General features: G+C 44.3%; 1 long non-coding RNA gene across 1 annotated transcript in view; it reads right to left on the bottom strand.

The window, feature by feature from the left end:
* Positions 1–18,448, bottom strand: part of LOC144808015 (uncharacterized) — a 99,815-nt gene extending 81,367 nt beyond the window's left edge. The window contains exons 1-2 of the long non-coding RNA XR_013606569.1: positions 18,339–18,448; positions 2,371–2,492 (exon numbers count right to left, since the gene is read on the bottom strand). This is a non-coding gene — a long non-coding RNA (uncharacterized LOC144808015). The remainder of the gene's footprint in view (positions 1–2,370; positions 2,493–18,338) is intronic.
* Between the last annotated feature and the right edge of the window lie 2,190 nt (positions 18,449–20,638).

The raw sequence follows: 20,638 nt of genomic DNA, 5'->3' as shown, positions 1-20,638 counted from the left end.
ATCTCCTCCTTCTGACAATATTTCATTATTGGTGCTGTCCATTTCAATCAATGTAGTGGAATCATTCAAGTCATCTCCTCGTGACAATATTTCATTATTGGTGCTCTCAATTTCAATCAATGTAGTGGAATCATTCAAGTCATCTCCTCCTTGTGACAATATTTCATTATTGGTGCTGTCCATTTCAATCAATCTAATGGAATCATACAAGCCATCTCCTCCTTGTGACAATATTTCATTATTGGTGCTCTCAATTTCAATCAATGTAGTGGAATCATTCAAGTCATCTCCTTGTGACAATATTTCATTCTTGGTGCTGTCCATTTCAATCAATCTAATGGAATCATACAAGTCATGTCCTCCTTGTGACAATATTTCATTATTGGTGCTCTCAATTTCAATCAATGTAGTGGACAATTCAAAAGAAATTGCCACGGTCTCTTCATTGTGAGCCATTTTATTTTGAAATTGCTTGCTGTAAATTGCAGAAAAAAATAATCACTTTCATTTATCGTTTTTAGTAATACATAATATAAAACTAACTTCATCAAGTATTTAGTATAACAGAAGGACTGCAAATAAATAACAGAAAACATTTTTCAAATTATCTTCAAGTGTACAACATAGTTCCCCTTACAAATTAACAACTCACCTTTTTAAAAGTAGCAGAAGTTTTAGTACTGTGTAAATCAAACACCAGAAATTCACCACCAAAAATTCCTCACAAATGTACCTCAGACAGTAGTATCACAAAATGGCTGTGGTTTCCTCTCATTTGACATATATACATAACCAATTAACTTTCATCACACACAAATACAAAACCAAAGTAACATTTTAATTGGTTCTAAATTTCAACACTTTCAAATGTGTTTTCCCCATGCAATTTTCCATAGGACATTTACATACGTCTACAGCCTGAATGGCTGAACGGAATTACACCAAACTTGGCAAAATGGTACATCAAACCTAAGAGGTCAGGAAGGATCTACTATGCCCCCTTATGGTCATTTCCCCCTTCGCTTTGGCCTCCTCTTGTCTCTCAATCCTACCGAGGGACAAGATGGCGGCCGCTACGGACTGTTTGGAATGTTGACAGACGCCGGAGAACCAATCAACTTCGCAAAGCTCCGTAACGCGAAAAGTACGCGAAGCGGAGCGCTGTTACAGATATATATCTTTTTTTCAACGTTAATTTCTCAAAATCCACTGGAGCACATATATTGAGACCTAGCAAAGGCACATCGGGCTACCAGTCCCTAATATTTTGCCAAGTTTCGTGCAAATCCATTCAGCCGTTCGATTATTATTATTTTGGGTTTTTTTTGCCCCGCGGGGCCCTTTTAAAACCTCCACATCAAACCTAGGGGGTCAGCGAGGATCTACTATGCCCCCTTATAGTTATTTCCCCCTTTGTTTTGACCTCCTCTTGTCTCTCGATCCTACCGAGAGACAAGATGGCGGCCGCTACGGACTGTTTGGAATGTTGACAGACGCCGGAGAACCAATCAGCTTCGCTTCACAAAGCTCCGTTGCGCGAAAAGTCCGCGAACCAGAGCGCTAACCGGTCCGCTGTTACAGATATATATCTTTTTTTAAACGTTAATTTCTCAAAATCCACTGGAGCACATATATTGAGACCTACAAAAGGCACATCGGGCTACCAGTCCCTACAATTTTGCCAAGTTTCGTGCAAATCCATTCAGCCGTTCGGGCTAAAAGTGAGGCCAACCGCCCTATGGAAAACTCAATGTTAAAAACACGTTTTGGGACCCCCCTTTTTTCTCGGCCCCCACTGGACGAACCCCCCCCAAATTTTCAAGGGCTGCTCAGAAACAAAATGTGCCATTTTCCTGAAAATTTCAGCCGATTCCGTCCACAAACGCCAAAGTTATTAGACATAGAATTTTCAAAAAACCCATAGAGAAAAAATCCTAACTATATATACCTACTGGCGACCGCCAGTAGGTAATATATATATATATATATATATATATATATATATATATATATATATATATATATATATTTATAGACAAGACAATATGACAAGACCTGGTCCATGTAGATGCAAGAAATTCTCTGTTTATTGCGTCCAAAACACTGGGCATGGATAAGTGTATGTGTGTAGATATTTTTTATAGATTTAAATAGTGCAAATTTTGCCCAAGTGCATTAGAGCACTTTACAACAGAACCAGAGTATGCACCAAAATTACAGATTTTTTAACTCTGTGTTAATGGTTTAAGCGATTTGTCCAGAAACACAGGATGTTGAGCCAAGCCAGGATTCAAACCTAGCTGTCGTGTTTCAAAGTCTACAGAGCTAGCATACATATATTTACAAATATATAACCATTTTAAAAAGTACCTGCCAAGGTGTACTCTAAAGGTATTCCTGATGGAGCGACTCCTGATGTATTGCTGGTATACAATGACTCCAGCTGTTCTTATCTGTGATGTAATGACTGATCACCAAGAAGGTAGGAATAACTGGAGAAAAACAGGGCGAAGAAATTTCACTTTTCGGAAGACAATTCTCAAAAACAAATCTTTTTTTGAAGGAAACTTCACAGTGCAGGTTATGTCGTGAAAGTGAACTAAATCTGCAGACTGCACACAGTATGAAATTTAGGAATAGCAGCTCGGAAAATAGCAGCAATTATTCAGTATTTGAACATTACCAAAGAAATAGCCACAAAAGCTGCTGCCTCCAGAGCTGGTGACATAGATTCTGTCATTCTTGTGAAAGGCCGGGTTAGTGGTGACATAGATTCTGTCATTCTTGTGACGGGTTAGGTCAGTGGTGACATATATTCTGTCATTCTTGTGAAAGGCCGGGTCAGTGGTGACATAGATTCTGTAACTCTTGTGACGGGTCAGGTCAGTGGTGACATAGATTCTGTCATTCTTGTGACGGGTCAGTTCAGTGGTGACATAGATTCTGTCATTCTTGTGACGGGTCAGGTCAGTGGTGACATAGATTCTGTCATTCTTGTGACGGGTCAGGTCAGTGGTGACATAGATTCTGTCATTCTTGTGACGGGTCTGGTCAGTGGTGACATAGATTTTGTCATTCTTGTGACGGGTCAGGTCAGTGGTGACATAGATTCTGTCATTCTTGTGACGGGTCAGGTCAGTGGTGACATAGATTCTGTCATTCTTGTGACGGGTCAGGTCAATGGTGACAGATTCTGTCATTCTTGTGACGGGTCAGGTCAGTGGTGACATAGATTCTGTCATTCTTGTGACGGGTCAGGTCAGTGGTGACATAGATTCTGTCATTCTTGTGATGGGTCAGGTCAGTGGTGACATAGATTCTGTCATTCTTGTAACGGGTCGGGTCAGTGGTGACATAAGATTCTGTCATTCTTGTGACGGGTCGGGTCAGTGGTGATATAGATTCTGTCATTCTTGTGATGGGTCAGGTCAGTGGTGACATAGATTCTGTCATTCTTGTGATGGGTCAGGTCAGTGGTGACATAGATTCTGTCATTCTTGTGACGGGTCAGGTCAGTGGTGACATAGATTCTGTCATTCTTGTGACGGGTCAGGTCAGTGGTGACATAGATTCTGTCATTCTTGTGACGGGTCAGTTCAGTGGTGACATAGATTCTGTCATTCTTGTGACGGGTCAGGTCAGTGGTGACATAGATTCTGTCATTCTTGTGACGGGTCAGGTCAGTGGTGACATAGATTCTGTCATTCTTGTGACGGGTCTGGTCAGTGGTGACATAGATTTTGTCATTCTTGTGACGGGTCAGGTCAGTGGTGACATAGATTCTGTCATTCTTGTGACGGGTCGGGTCAGTGGTGATATAGATTCTGTCATTCTTGTGACGGGTCAGGTCAGTGGTGACATAGATTCTGTCATTCTTGTGATGGGTCAGGTCAGTGGTGACATAGATTCTGTCATTCTTGTGACGGGTCAGGTCAGTGGTGACATAGATTCTGTCATTCTTGTGACGGGTCAGGTCAGTGGTGACATAGATTCTGTCACTCTTGTGACGGGTCAGGTCAGTGGTGACATAGATTTTGTCATTCTTGTGACAGGTCAGGTCAGTGGTGACATAGATTCTGTCATTCATGTGACGGGTCAGGTCAGTGGTGACATAGATTCTGTCATTCTTGTGACGGGTCAGGTCAGTGGTGACATAGATTCTGTCATTCTTGTGACGGGTCAGGTCAGTGGTGACATAGATTCTGTCATTCTTGTGACGGGTCAGGTCAGTGGTGACATAGATTCTGTCATTCTTGTGACGGGTCAGGTCAGTGGTGACATAAGATTCTGTCATTCTTGTGACGGGTCGGGTCAATCGTGATATAGATTCGGTCATTCTTGTGATGGGTCAGGTCAGTGGTGACATAGATTCTGTCATTCTTGTGACGGGTCAGGTCAGTGGTGACATAGATTCTGTCATTCTTGTGACGGGTCAGGTCAGTGGTGACATAAGATTCTGTAATTCTTGTGACGGGTCGGGTCAGTGGTGATATAGATTCGGTCATTCTTGTGATGGGTCAGGTCAGTGGTGACATAGATTCTGTCATTCTTGTGATGGGTCAGGTCAGTGGTGACATAGATTCTGTCATTCTTGTGACGGGTCAGGTCAGTGGTGACATAGATTCTGTCATTCTTGTGAAGGGTCAGGTCAGTGGTGACATAGATTCTGTCACTCTTGTGACGGTCAGGTCAGTGGTGACATAGATTCTGTCATTCTTGTGACAGGTCAGGTCAGTGGTGACATAGATTCTGTCATTCTTGTGACGGGTCAGGTCAGTGGTGACATAGATTCTGTCATTCTTGTGATGGGTCAGGTCAGTGGTGACATAGATTCTGTCATTCTTGTGACGGGTCTGGTCAGTGGTGACATAAGATTCTGTAATTCTTGTGACGGGTCAGGTCACTGGTGACATAGATTCTGTCATTCTTGTGACGTGACAGATTCTGTCATTCTTGTGACGGGTCAGGTCAGTGGTGACATAGATTCTGTCATTCTTGTGACGGGTCAGGTCAGTGGTGACATAGATTCTGTCATTCTTGTGAAAGGCCAGGTCAGTGGTGACATAGATTCTGTCATTCTTATGACGGGTCAGGTCAGTGGTGACATAAGATGCTGTAATTCTTGTGACGGGTCAGGTCAGTGGTGATTTAGATTCTGTCATTCTTGTGACGGGTCAGGTCAGTGGTGACATAGATTCTGTCATTCTTGTGACGGGTCAGGTCAGTGGTGACATAGATTCTGTCATTCTTGTGACGGGTCAGGTCAGTGGTGACATAGATTCTGTCATTCTTGTGACGGGTCAGGTCAGTGGTGACATAGATTCTGTCATTCTTGTGACGGGTCAGGTCAATTGTGACATAGATTCTGTCATTCTTGTGACGGGTCAGGTCAGTGGTGACATAGATTCTGTCATTCTTGTGACGGGTCAGGTAAGTGGAGACATAAGATTCTGTAATTCTTGTGACCGGTCAGGTCAGTGCTGACATAGATTCGGTCATTCTTGTGAAGGTTCAGGTCAGTGGAGGGAGTGAGTGTCAGTGCAAGGAATAAGTGTCAGTGCAGGGAATGAGTGTCAGTCCAGGGAGGGAGTGTCAGTGCAGGAAGGGAGTGAGTGTCAGTGCAGGGAGTGAGTGTCAGTGCAGGGAGTGAGTGTCAGTGCAGGGAATGAGTGTCAGTGCAGGGAGGGAGTGACAGTGCAGGGAGTAAGTGTCAGTGCAGGGAGTGAGTGACAGTGCAGGGAGTGAGTGTCAGTGCAGGGAGTGAGTGTCAGTGCAGGGAGTGAGTTTCAGTGCAGGGAGTGAGTGAGTTGTAGGCAGGGCCCTGGTCTCGTCTGGGGGTGCTCAGCTCTGCTCCCTTGGTTCTGGGCCCTCCACCTCCTCCAGGTTCTGTCCTTTGTATCAATAATCGAAGTGTAATATTCAGGGTTTCGCTCTGCCTCTTTCTTTAGTTTTCTGCTTCTTCTTTTTTGGGGTTTTGTTGTATCTGTACCCTTCTTCCCTTTCCCTTTCCCTTACCCCTGCTCGCGCTTGCAATGCCCCGCGCGTGATTGGTTGTAATCAGCTGGAACGTTAAAGCTGACAGTTTGTTTTGACAGTTGTCACCTGAGGTTAGTTGACATCAGCTATTCCTTTGACCGCAAACCTTGGTGTGTTGTCTTAGCAATAAATAACATATTACTATACTGCCGCCCCTGAGTGATCTTTACAATTTGGCGACGAGGTCGGGGACAACACACCGTGACACACACGCGATAAAAGAACTCTCCGGTAAGGAAAAAAAAAGAGAGAGATAATTAATTGAACACGTCTCACAGATTTAGGAAAATATCCTAGCATCAAGCGAATGAAAGTCGGACTGTTTTGGAAAATTTTAATGAATAAGGCTTGTGAAAATACAATTTCTGAAAAGAGCTAATTGTGTGGAGGAATAAAAGAAGTGAACAGAAGGAGGCTTTTACCTTTAGTGAAGAACAGATGCACGTTGATTGCCAAGTTGACCGCTGGTATCGTGTGTTAGGGGGATTAAGCTTAGCGGCGTGTGAAAAAACTGGCGAAGCAAAGTAAGAGCGTATTATGCCTTTGGTGTTCAATGAGCATTAGGAAGAGCGCCAATTTCTGTCGCCACAGAAGCGTGGCGGGAAGGGCTGCGTGACGTATTATGACGCGCCCGAAGCCATCTTGGATATGAAATTAATTAAAACAACGTTGTGCCACAAAGCAGGTTACGCGTTAGCTGCGCTACTTAAGTAAATTAAGGCACATTCGGCGAAACGTTCTTAACTGTACAGCGGAATAGCAAATCAACAATAACAATAAGAACAAAAATAAAAACTAAAAACGTATGAATGTACAAAACCTGTGAGGGAAAATATATATTTGCAGCACAAGACGAATATAATAACAAAAAGGAGATTTAACTGTAAAATTCAGGGGAGTGTGAAACAATAAGTTTACAACAAAATAAAAAGTGATAAAGAAAGTGATTTGTGGTGACACAACATGGCAAACAGCAATAAATACAACTTGCAGCCACCAGAACCATTTTTGAAAGGGTCTGGAACACCATCAGTAAAGTGAGAAACATGGAAGGAGTATTTTGCAAACTATGTGTCCACTTTTGAAGTAGATGATGAACCTATGAAAACCGAGGAAAAGAAAAAAATCCTATTACATTGTTTGTGGGTTGGGGGGTTGGAAGTATACAAAAACCTCAATAATAAAGCACGAGAAGGAGTGGACAGGAATGTGTATAATGAAGCTATTGAAGAGTTAGATGGCTATTACAAACCTACTGCTTGTGTAGCAGTTCACAGATATACGTTTTACAGAAGGAAACAAGGAAAGGAAGAAAGTGTTGAAGAATATGTTGCTGCATTGAAAAACCTGGCATTAACTTGCAAATTTGAAAATATGCAGGATGACTTGATAAGAGACCAAATCGTTATGTGCACTGCCAATCCAAATATACAAGATGCGCTGTGGGCTAAGGGTGAGAAGCCACTGCAACACGTTATTGAAATCGTAAAAAAAAGCGGAATTAACTGGAAGATGTGCAAAAGAAGTCATCAACGAAACAAAAAGAAAAAGGACATATCAACTGTAGTTGCAAAAATAATTGGCATAAAGAAAAAAAAATGAGTACAGAAGCAAAGGGAATGACAGACCAAAACAGAGGAATTACGGTAAAAAGTTAGAAGAATTGAAATGTTATCATTGTGGTAGCAGCAAACACCTGGCAAATGATTGGAATTGTCCTGCAATTAACAAGTGTGATAAATGCGGACTCATAGGCCATTTTCAAAAATCGTGCATAAGAAGAGAAAAAGCAAAAGTGAAGTATGTACAAGAGGAGGTGAAAATAGAAACTGAATCATCAAATGAATCTGAATACAATCTATGCGTACTTAATGTAACAGATGTAACCAAAGAAAATGAAGAAGGTAATGACAAAATCAAGAAAAAACCTTTGTGCAAAATGACAATAGGTGGCGTGGAAATGGAAATAATAGCAGATTCTGGTTCACCTTGCACGATAATAAACCATGAGGTGTGGTGCAATAAGTTTAAAGAAGTTCTGGGGAACAAAATGAAAAAAACGGATGTAATGTTAAAAACTTATACAGGAGAACCGATTGAGCTGGTTGGCTACAGGACACTTAATTTTGTCTTCAAAGAAAGAGAAATGAAAAGCAAATTGTATGTAGCAGCCACTGGCCCATCCGTATTAGGGTGGAAGGACAAGGGAAAACTGGGCATCACTCTAAACCCTGACAGTCCTGAACCCGTGTTAGTCCTGGACAAGACACATTAACGACAAAAGACCTTGTTGAAAGGTTCCCAAGGGTGTTTGATGGAAAGATAGGAAAATTAAAAGGGTTCCAGCACCAGATCAAGTTGAAAGAGAATGCCACCCCATGCGTACACAAAGTGAGACAGATACCTTTAACACTGAGAGATGAAGACAGAGAAGAAATCAATAAGTTGTTGGATGCTGACATAATAGAGCCTACAGAGTCAGCTGAATGGGTCGCACCCTTGGTAGTTGCGAGAAGACCTAACGGAAAATTAAGGTTATGCATGGACCTACAAGACTTAAACAAGAACATCCTCATAGACCAGTACCCCTTGCCAAGAATTAACGAAATGTTGTCCCTCATCAAAGGCATGAGTGTTTTTCAACTATTGACCTGGCGGCGGCATATCACCAGGTACCTCTACATCCGGACAGTAAGCATCTCACCACATTCATCTCACCTTTTAGGTGTTACAGGTTCAAAAGGGTACCATTTGGCATAGCGTCTGCGGCAGCGCTATTCCAAAGACTTATGCAATAAATCTTTAAAGGAATGACAGGTATACTCATCTTCCAGGATGACATACTTGTCATGGGTAAAGATCAAGCTAAACATGACTATAAACTAATACAAGTACTGAAAAAGTTGGAGAAATGTGGATTAACAGCAGAATACAAAAAGTGTAAATTTAGGAAAAATTGTGTGAACTACCTAGGTCACGAGGTTTCGAGTGAAGGCATTAAGCCCAAAAAATAACTCATAATGGCAATTAAAGATGCACCAGTGCCAACCAACAAAGATGAACTCAGAGCATTTCTTGGACTGGTAGAATACTACTCGAAATTCGTGAAGGACTTTTCAGCAAAAAACGTATGAAATCAGGAAGCTATTGAAGAACAAGAATAAATACCAATGGCTTGAAGAATGTGAAAGAAGTTTTTTGCAACTAAAAAAAGAAGTGTGTGAGGCACCAGCCTTGCAAGGATTTGATGGACATCTGGAGTGTGCAATCACCACAGACGCAAGCGGAAAAGGTATTGGAGCAGTTCTTACACAGATTGAAAAGAACGGAAAGGAAATTGCTATAGCATTTGCCTCACGCTCTCTAACTGCAACAGAGGAAAGATACTCTGTAATCGAAAGGGAGGCGTTAGCTTGCGTGTGGGGAATGGAACATTTCCGCCAATACATTTGAGGAAGAAAAATAATCCTAAGCTGTGACCACAAACCTCTAACAAAAGTACTTATGGTGAAAGGATTATACAGTGCATCACCACGATTGGCACGCCTATCCATCAAACTACTGGATTATAATTATGAAGTTCAGTACCTACCAGGAGTAAAGAACATGGTAGCGGATTTCCTGAGTAGACTACTTCTGAAGAATACAGCAAGTGAGGCACCGGAGGAATAGCTATGTGTTGCAAGTATCAACGAGGAATTTCCAACCATTAAGAAGGATGAATGGAGTAGAGAATATTCTGGAGATGAACAATTACAAAAAATAATGAAATACATTGTGGAAGGATGGCCAAAGAAAAGCAAAGCTGAGAATGAATTGCGCGTATTTTGGGAACTTAGAAATGAACTATCTGTTGAAGACAACCTGATTTTGAGAGAAGGAAAAGTGGTGCCACCTAAAGAACTCAGGGAAAGAATAATAAATATCTGCCATGAAGGACATTTGGGAATCAGCAAAACAAAAAACAGAATCAAATGTTGGTATTGGTTGCCAGGATGTGACATACAGATTGAGAGGAGCATAAGAAACTGCATGGAATGTGAGAATTCGGATAAAACTCAAACAACCCTACGTCCTCCACTCCAGCCTTTAAAGTGCCCAAATATGCCATGGGAAAGGGTTGGAATTGATTTAATGGGACCTGTGGAGTGGCAAGAAGAAACCGTATATGTAATTGTTATGGTGGATCACCTCTCAAAGTGTCCAGAAATAAAAGTATGTGGAAAAGTTGACACTAACGATGTACTGAAATTCATGGAAGAAGTATTCATAAGGGAAGGAATTCCAAAGACTATGGGGAGTGACAACGGAAGCCAGTTCACCTCAGTAGCTTTCAAGGAGTTTGTGGATAGAAACAGAATTAACCATAAAACAACCTCAGTGTACAACCCGGCTGGAAATGGAGCTGTGGAAAGATTTAATAGAGATAAAAGGAACCATCCAACTTGCAAACGCAAACGGAAAATGTTGGCGGAAAGAAGTAAACAAAATGGTGTGGGGGGGACAGAATCACTCCAGGTGAGAAAAAGTTGGTGAGCCCATTTGAAATTATGAGCGATAGAACCCCTATCTGGGAGGAGCTCTATCCCCTGAGCGCAGCAGGTGACAGCGCGGCGGGGCAAGGCGGTGTGTACCTACAGCCGGCCACTGAGACCAACACCGAGAAACACACGGGGGCCAGCCTCACGGAGGTCAAAGCGACGCTGGAAGGCGCCCGACAGTGCCGACCCGACAACCTCCGAGCAGGAGAGAGGCGCGCATAGGTGGGGTGGAAACACAATTAGGGAAGCAAAAAGGCCATACGGACAACTCTGTCCGAAAGAGGTGAAGCCCACAGAGAGCCGCAGTCCACCAGTCCACCAGACCACCGGAGAGCGATCTCACCCCCCCTAATGAGCAATGAGCCGTGGGAGCACACAAAACGCCGCAAAAACAAAGGGGGGGAAGTGGAACTAAAGGGGTAAACACCAGCAGAAGACACGGACCGCAAGTAACCCCCCCTAGGCAAGAGACCATACTCCGCACGTCAGAAAAGGCAACCTAACAAATCAGCTGAGGCTAACTAAGACCGCCACATAATCCCACCATACAACCAGACCACCAGAATCACGCCGGCGAAAGGGAGACACCAGACACAAAACGCCAGCAGAGCAAAGACCAGGCGGCCGAACAGCCGCGAACGAGACAGAACACACGCTGGCAGGGCCAAAGGCAAAGACCAGAACGAGGCATATCAGAGAACCCAGCAGATATAGAATCCAAAGCACCCACACACTGGCGGCAAAAGCTACAAACATACCTAAAGTGGTCCAAGCAGAGGGGCGGCTAGACAACATCCTATCCAGAAGGGGCATCGGGTCAATGGCAGGCAACGAAGGGAAGACGATGGGCGACCAGAAAAAGCCCAAAATAGACAACCAAGCATCTCCACTTAAGAACAGAGGCGAAGCAGTCACCCTTGAGACCATCCTAAGGAAAATAAACGAAGGCAATGCAGTGGCAAAGGAGACGAAACTCAAAGTGGAGAACATGCAGCTCGAGCTGGCGGCTATAAGAGCAGACCTCCACAGCACAAACATAAGAATGGAGGCAGCTGAGAGCCGAATAAGCTCACTGGAGGACGACACAAACGAAAACACCAAAGCCATAGCGGAGCTGCAGAAAGCCACTAAAAACATACAAAAGCAGCTAACGGAGAAGGACGACAGGGCAAGAAGAGGTAATGTAAGGATCCTGGGCATACCAGAAGGGACAGAAGATAAGGCGGGTTCATGTGCAGCCATGCTAGAAGAGATGATCCCCCTCCTCACAGGCATCGCCTTTGAGAGAGGCTTCGAAGTGCAAAAGGCCTACAGAGTACCAGCAGGGAAACCAACGACAGGCAAGGGGCCAAGGGCAATAATATGCAACCCGCTCAGATCAAACCAAACAGACGCTATCTTCGCCTATGCCAGGAAACATCAAAACCTTACGTGGGAAGAGAGCAAAATCGTCCTAACCCAAGACTACTCAAAGCCAAAAGTAGAGCTAAGAAAGGGTTTCCTGGCCCTCAGAGAAGCCCTGCATAAAAGAGGTGCCACTTTCAGTTTTGTTGCACCAGCCCGGTTTAAAGTAACAGACAAATGGAAGACAATGTTTTTCGACTGTCCAGGGGACCTAAGGAACTATCTGCGAGGACCACCAGTAGAAGAGATGGAGCAAACAAAGAACCCTCTAGCAGCAAAGAGAAGTGCCTCACCCGAAGAGAACGGACATCTGGAGTAAGGTACATTGCGGACCAAAATGACAAAACAACATATATACCTCATCAGGCTCAGGACAGGCAAAACTGAACTAAACCCAAACAGACACAACATGGCACGCCAGGTCTGTTTTCACCACGCCCGGCGATCCACAGGGAAGGATGCAGACTGGGCTTTGTGCTTTCTTTTTTCTTTTTTTTTTTTCCCCCAAGTACCTCATGGCTACACCAAGGAAGAACAAACTCTACCTCAGGGATGATGCAGGGCAGAGGAACTTTGTCGTCGCACACCCAATCAGCAAGTATGGGAGGGCGGGGGGAGGAAAGAGAAGGGGAGGAGGGGAGGGAGGAGGAGGGGGGACGGGGGGGGGGGTGCTGGAAGCATGTACATGGGTCTATTTACTATCACTTTCTCTTTTCCTACTATTTTTCTCTCCATACACCCACATCCTGGAGCAGCAAATGCGTATGCAGGCGTAGAGACACAGATCCACACATACCACAGATGCAAAAGGCGCACAGAGAGGGGTCACACAAGCAGCGAAATATAGAGATGCACAAATGACACACAACAACCAGAGTAGCAACCAGAGCAGCATCACGGCCGATATTAAGATAGTGTCCCTAAACGTCAAGGGTCTCAACAGCCCAGTGAAAAGGAGGAAGATACTCGAACACCTCAGGAAACAAAAAAGCGACATGTATGTGCTCCAAGAAACGAGACTAGAAGCAGCAGACATCAGGCGCATTAGCGCAAACTGGATAGGGGAGGTAGTGGGATCACCTGCGCAGAACAAGAAGAACGGGGTGGTAACAATCATCAGCAGAAAGTCCAACATAGCAGTGGTAGACTCACAGGCAGACACCCAAGGAAGAACAATTGTGACCACACTAAGAAGAGCGGGAGAGACATTTCACGTAGCGAACATATACGGCCCCAACTGCGAGGACAAACAATTGTGGGAAGGGGTAGGAGCACAACTGTACACCCTACCGCATGACGACCTACTGATCGTCGCGGGGGATATGAACCAGGTCCTCGACCCATCCATCGACAAACACCCACACAGACCCAGCCAGTCAGCAACCAATCCCAGCATCCTAAAGAACCTATGCTCCAAATTAAAACTGAAAGACCCATGGCGCCTAAGCAACCCGGATGCCAGAGAATACACATTCTACTCCAACCCACACAACTCATACAGCCGGATAGACTATATCCTAATGTCAGAAACACACACCCACCTTATAGACCACACGGAGATAGGCCCCAGATCAGTATCAGACCACTCACACATAAGCCTAACGCTATCAGGCAAGCACAACGATAAGCCATCACGCAGATGGAGATTCGATGATAGCCTACTCCAACACCCCCAAGCGAAGGCTGAGATAGAAGAGGCAATAAAGGAATACCTTCTAATAAATGACACACCAGAGACAAACAGGGAAGTACTATGGGACGCCCTAAAAGCCACCATCAGGGGCACTGTAATGACCATTAAGGGCAGGATGAACAGAGGAAGGAACAAGAGAATTGAAGATCTAGAGAAAGAGATTAAGGAGCTGGAGAACAGCCACATAGCCAAAATGGAAGATAGCAACACACTCACGAACCTCACCAGACGGAAGTACGAACTCAACAGAATACTGAGTGAGAGGGCAGGGACCTGGATTAACAAATACAAGTCCATCAACCTCTGTACTGCAAACAAGGCAGGCAAAAACCTAGTGTCATACCTAAAAGGTAAACAGAAACAGCACACAATAGACGCAATCAAAGATAGACATAGCAAGTCCCACACTGCAAACAGGGACATCCTAGAGGTCTTCACAGCCTTCTACGAGGAATTGTACACCAGGGACGACACACTCAAGGAGGATGGGGGAAAGGAGCTGCTAGGAGGCATAACCACACCTACACTATCAGACCGAGAACGTAACATCCAAGAGCAGCCCATAATGGAGGATGAGATAGAGGAAGCCACGGCAAACCTCAAAGACAATAAGGCACCGGGGCCGGATGGCTTCACAGCGGCCTTTTACAAGCAATATTTGCTCACTCTAAAACATACACTGAAACAAGTATTCACGGAATGTGTCCAGACTGGACGTATGACAACCTCAATGGCTGAAGCAAACATAATTGTAATACCTAAGGAAGGGAAGGAAACGAATGAGGCGAAGAATTTCAGACCGATCTCCCTCATAAACGTAGACGGCAAGATATACGCAAAGATACTAGCCAACAGACTCAATGCGTACCTACCAAAACTGATACACAACTCTCAGGTGGGCTACATCAAAAACCGTATGTCCCATGACAACACCAGACTACTTTGCCACATAATCAACCACTCATCCCGAAGCAACAACGCTGCTGTCATGATTGCCCTGGACGCCGAGAAGGCTTTCGACAGGGTTTCATGGCCCTTTTTAGACCACTGCATGGAGAAATTCGGGTTAGGGCCAAACTACAGAGGGATGGTGATGGCTCTATACAACAACCCCAAAGCGCGGGTGGTGGTCAACGGAGGCACATCAGACACACTACACCTAGGCAGGGGAACAAGACAAGGCTGCCCACTCTCACCAGCACTGTTCCTATTAGCTATAGAACCGCTCCTCACGATGATAAGAACAAACGAGGACATAGCGGGGATACCTATAGGAGGAGAAACATTCAAGCTAGCAGCATACGCCGATGACGTACTAATAGTCACGGAAGACCCAGAAAGATCAATCAAGGCACTGACTGACAATATCGAAAAATACGCGCAGGTATCAGGGTACAAACTCAACACAGACAAATCTGAGTGCAAACCTCTAAACATCCACACGACAAGAACTGTACTAGGAACGTCTGGACTAACCTGGCAACAGAAGCCCATAAAATACCTAGGCATCCTCTTTGAGAGAGACCTAAGAACGACACTAGACCAGAATGAACAAGCAACAATCCGGAAAATCAAAGATAAAGTAGAGGGGTGGTCCCCAAGATTTACAACATGGTGGGGAAGAGTAGAAGCAATAAAAATGATGCTCACCCCTATGGTCAACTACATGCTAACTATGCTCCCACTCACCAACACAGAAGACTTCCACAAGAGGCTAGACAAAATACTGAACAACCTCTTGTGGAGGGTGAAAAAACCCAGAATAAGCCTGCACAAGCTTAGACTCTCAAAAGACCAGGGTGGGCTAAACATAACTAACTTCAAACGATTCCAGGTAGCCTGCATAGCCAGACAGGGGCTACACTGGCTAGGCCCAAGACAGGAATACACCCCAGCATGGCTCACACTCGAACGAGGACTTCTAAAGGGCATGAACCCCATCGCCCTACTCACCGAAACCCGACACCCAGCAGCCAAGGACAACCCAGTCCTAAAGAACACGAAGTTAGCGCTCCTAAGTGTTGACAAACTCCTGACAACAAGCATTAAGGTAGGACAATCAGAGTCCATCTGGTACAACCCTAAGTTAAGATATATGGATAGGGTTCTAGACATGCACGAATGTTACAAACATGGCATATCCACTGCCCAAGACCTTCAAAAGCAAGGCGAGTATACAACATTTGACACCCTCAAGGAGACCCACAACCTACAATCCATAGAGCTCTACAACTTTCTGAAAATTAAAGTAGCAATCAGAAAGGCGAACCTTCACAACCGAACATCATCACTCACACAACTGGCAACTAGTCTCAATACACTAGGACACCAAGTAGCACACCTCTACAAAACACTCCGCCCCCAAAAGACTAAACTCAATGATAAGCTTACAGATTTCTGGGGAGGTGCAGCAGGAAAGGAACTCAGCGAGAACGAGAAAGCGGAACTATGGAGATCAACTTCTAGAAAAAAAATAACTGCAACGCTAAACCAGGCCAAATACTGGCTAGTACATAAGGCATACTGGACACCGGCCCGCCTGTCCGCTTTGGGGATCCGAGATAGCGATACATGCTGGAACTGTGACAGTGAGAAGGGAGACCTAGAACACCTGCTTATCAGCTGCCCTAAGATCAGGGGATTCTGGGACAGAATTGGGATACTTATCAAAGAGATCACCGGAGTAGCCATACACATAGATTTCCCGAGTCTAGCCCTAGGTTTCACATCCCCGTCCATCACAACAAAAGAGGAACGCGACCTCATTGACCTACTGTTGACGGCTGCAGTCAAAATAGTCCTAAGTAACTGGAAGGACACCTCAAAGGCTGCACCTAAGGCATGGCTAAACTGGGTCACGTTCCTAAGGGGGGCGGACAACATCACAGCGAAACACACGCCGAAAACTCATAGGCAGGCAAACATGTGGGAACGCCTTGACCTCTACCTATCCTCGCAGAAACCCCCATAGGCAAGAATATCAACGCCCGCAGAAGGCTGCACTCTGCAGATCCACACGCCAACAGAAAGAAACCAATACGCAAGGCTCCTCCACTCTTTCTCTCACTTCTATCTACTATCCCCCCCTTCGTCCGGGGCGTGGGCCAAGAACACCAAATGTACACCGCGGAAGGGACAACAGGATATGACGACAAGTTGGACATGGAAAATGAACTTTGAAACTGACACTCGAACAAAGCCACGGAACGACGGTGGCCAACACCCCCCCCCCTTTTCCCACCCCCCGCCCTGGGCGCCCTTCTCTTTTTTCTTCCTTCTGCCTTTTCTCTTCTCCTTTTTCCTCCACTCTCGTATACTCCGTGCTCCATGTAAATATATATTTTTTTATATACAATAAAAAATTACAGAAATTAAAAAAAAAAAAGAACCCCTATCTGCAAGGACAACATTGGATGGATGAAGTCAGCAAAGGAAAAGGAGTGGTCTGTGGATACAATAAGAAAAAGGATAAAACATGCACAAGCTGCATACGAAGTAAAATAGTTGGAGACAGAGTAAGAATAAAGAAAAGCGGACACGTTACCAAAGGTGAAACGGGTTTACGGCACCGCTTGAAGTAAAAGAGGTTTTCTGCAATTCTACTCAGTGATGGAAGAGTGTGGCATGCATCAGCGATATCAGTCTGTCACAATAGGGATGTCAATCCACAGGAAGAGAGTAAAACCAAATCCATAGAGGAGAAATATGTGCAAAAGAGGTCACAACGGGAATATGAAGATTCAGATTCTGAACACTACAGCGACAAAGAAACCCACAGAACAAATGAAATTCAGAATGTGGAATCCATTGGTGAAAGGAGAGACATCAGTAGTGACGCGTCCGAGATATTCCTGGACACGGATGATGTCTATGAATCAGGTGAGGAACAAGAAGAACCTGTGGGGCATGAAGGAGATTCCAACACATACAACAAAGAGACTGTAAAAATCACTACCATGTGATGAAGGACATTTGGCACCTCCTACGAGTATGCCCGAAAGTGACACTAGTAGAGCAATAGCCAGCACCAGTAGCTTTGGTCGGGTTTTAACCCGTTGGCTGCTTCCGCTTTTTTGCGGCAGTACGGCCGTTTTAAAAAACGGGCGCGGTTGTGTCGGCCATTGGCCGACGGTAGCACCAGCGAGGTAGTGCTGCCGTCGGTCAATGGGTGACGGCAGCAGCCAACGGGTTAAGCAAACCCAATAAATATGAAGACTTTGTTTGTGAGTAGCGCGGCGCAAGAAGCACTGAGTAATGGCCGCGCGTTTCCCATACTTTCTCCATTTTAGGGATGGAGATGTGTTGTATCTGTACCCTTCTTCCCTTTCCCTCACCCCTGCTCGCGCTTGCTATGCCCCGCACCTGATTGGTTGTAATCAGCTGGAACGTTACAGCTGGCAGTTGGTTTTGACAGTTGGTTTTGACAGTTGTCACCTGAGGTCAGTTGACATCAGCTATTCCTGTGACCGCAGCCTTGGTGTGTTGTCTTAGCAATAAACAACATATTACTCTACTGCCGCACCTGGATGATCTTTACAGGTCTGTCTGGGCCTCATCTTGGGGAGAGGGAGGGGGGGTGATGTTTGGTGTTTGTCTCTCACATGCAGTGCAGGGTGGGGGAATCCGGTGAAATAAGAGGATTCCTGGTGAGAAAGCCTTGTTACCTCTTAAGTTTCTCTCACAAACACTTTCCAGCCTCCTGCGAGTTTCTGCCTCATTTGTGTGAACCCAAAACAGGCTCCTATACACCCAGCCATGACAGCGGCAGTCTGCGCATGTGCGCAGGAGCAGTGTCTGACCTTCTCCGTCATTGGGCAGTCTGCGCATGTGCAGAGGACCTTCCTCGTCCATTCCCATAATTTGTCAGTCTGCGCATGTGCAGAAGAGTAGTGTCTGACACTCCTCACGATTGGTCAGTCCGCGCATTTCTCGACAACCTTCGAGTGAAAGGGAACTTGGGATCCATTTCCGGGTCACAGGCAGCAGGGACAGCACCAGTGTCGGAGGATGACATAATTTCCGCCATTTTCTTTTGAACACACGTTCACCATCTTCTTTTGTGTCATATTTTCCGCGTGGGACCCTCAGAGGAGCTTCCCCTCCACCCCCCAGACCCCCAGGAGGAGGAGAGAGCCTGGACACGTCTGCACAGGTCTCTGCTCAGGTAGGCACCTTCTGCTGTGCACCTCACACTATTCACACACATACAAGACATGCGACTATCAGGCTTATTTTTAGTAAAAAAATATTTTATATACAACATTTAAAATATAAAACATTTTTTTAAATAAATAATTCATAATATCTGTTTACAGGAGAGACCACAGACAGTGTTATAATAGATAATCTCCCATATGTATAGTGATCCAATATCCACACATCAATTATAATTTAACCCGTATTTAGCATTTCATCATAGGCAAAGAACAATATTTCAATTTTATTCACAGCTACATATGTAATAATAGTCAATCGTGTTCAGGTAAGTCTCCAAAGTAAAAGCATACATTTAATTTTGAATGATAAAGCAATACAGAACAAAACAGTTGTCAACGCTGCGTTTCGGTGGACTAAAACTGGTTGACACCACCTTCTACAGGACAAAGTTGAGGTTAAAAACAGTATTGTTCACTCTAGAAATAAAAACAATACATACATAAACATTCAATAAAGGAGGACTTTTTCTTTCCACTAAATATCAGACTATACGTCTTGTAGACATACTCCATGTGAATAGTATGAGGTAGAGGCAGAAAATAAAAAACTATAACACAGGGAACAACACTTGTTATTGAATCGGTGCGCAATTAATGTTATTACACTATTAAAATCTGTGCACACTGCACTGCTTTTCCTCTCTGTGAGAAATCTGTGAAGATTGCTATTCCTTTTACCACCATATCAAATCTAAATGGATATTTGTAGATCACTTAAAGGTCTTTTGGGACTATCCTAAACAGTGCCAAATCTCAAGGAAAGGTGGGTTATGAGCTTCATATAAGAATGTAGGTAGGAGGAGGTAGAATATAGGTCTGCCTGCAGTTGATTCCACAGTTAATGGGCTAAGACTAAAAATTACCTAAATCCAAAATAGGCTTAGTGGAAACCGGGAATGCAGAGAAGGTTAGAGACAGAAGAACGAAACAGACAATAAGGAGTGTTTAGTCACATTATTTTTAAGAAGTATAAAGCTGACTTTTATGTACTAATGAAAGAACTTTGGAGAAAATCCCCCTAGTAACTGAAAGCCAGTAAGGTTTGTATGATGCAAAGCTAAAGTCTCAGATCTCACAGGTTGGTTTTTTGAAAAGTAGAAGTCTATGAAGTTGGTGCTTTGCTATTCCTAGGTGGAAATCATTACAGTATTCAACCCTAGAGAATGTGTGGCATTGGCAAAAGGCACAATTTGTGCACGCTGCACTACTTTTTACTCACACTGTGAAGGGCATTGCATAAGAGACAATCAGTCCAAACTACTCTGCTTATTTCTATACTGTAAGATGTGTTTACAGCATAAAAGCATATTGGACCACACTTCACTGTTACTCACACTGTGAAGGTCGTTTACAGATGAAATCAGTGAATTCTGCACTGTTTTGGATGTGACCATCTGAAAGTATCAGATTTTGGTAGCTCCTCTGTCAGACACTCTTGTTGTTTACCAGATGTCTGGCATAACATGCAGAATACAGTTTGGCAAATACTGTGCTGACTGTTTGCTCTTCTGAGTCAAAACCCCAGACAAAATCTGCCAAACAGACTCTGTACACACATTCTGTTAAAGATTTTGTCTGAGTGACTTCTCAGCAGTTTAATGCTGAGGAAATGTATTGAGTACCTACACACCCAGCGCTCTCTTCGTGCTATCTATAGAGCTTGACTGAACAAAGGTACGTTTAAGGCTGAAAAGGAAGGTCTCAAGCTTTTTCCTAAGACGAGACAAGACAGGAATGGACCTGATTGC

Source organism: Lissotriton helveticus, chromosome 1_2, assembly GCF_964261635.1.
Source record: "Lissotriton helveticus chromosome 1_2, aLisHel1.1, whole genome shotgun sequence".
Lineage (NCBI taxonomy): Eukaryota > Metazoa > Chordata > Amphibia > Caudata > Salamandridae > Lissotriton > Lissotriton helveticus.
Note: the sequence above shows the minus strand (reverse complement) of the source record. Positions and strands in the feature narration are given on the sequence as shown.